Here is a 488-nt window from a genome sequence, read left to right on the forward strand (position 1 = left end):
CACTCCCGCAAAGGCCTCTTTTGAGTTGCAGCCCAACACCCCTCCAAAACAGCCCAATAACCCATCTAAGTCACTTCCATGCTCTCCGCTGTCGGATCACGATCGTGTGGGCGAAAACCGCACCTCATTTGGATACTCCTAGCTCCCTCTACCTATAAAAACACCTCCTCCCCGAAAATTCCGGATCAAAACCCTAGTCCCGCTCCTCCCCGCCGCCAACAGACGCATCCGAACCGGGCCGGACACGTCCGCTCGCCGCCGGACGAATCCCACCGACGCCCGTGTCCATCCAGGAGCTGTCACGTGGCCCCGGCGCCCGCACGCCGCTGCCGGCCCGCCAGGCCCGCGCGGGGCCCCCGCGGCCCATCGCCCGCTCCCCGCCGCCCGAGTATCCCGCCGCCGCCGCCCGTTCCCGTGGCCCGCCGCTGCCACCGGCCGCGCCCTCTGTCCGCCGGCCGCCTCCGCCTCGCCGCCCGGCCCCGCCTCCG

The sequence above is a fragment of the Triticum aestivum genome, chromosome 7B, assembly GCF_018294505.1.
Source record: "Triticum aestivum cultivar Chinese Spring chromosome 7B, IWGSC CS RefSeq v2.1, whole genome shotgun sequence".
In the NCBI taxonomy this organism is placed as follows: domain Eukaryota; kingdom Viridiplantae; phylum Streptophyta; class Magnoliopsida; order Poales; family Poaceae; genus Triticum; species Triticum aestivum.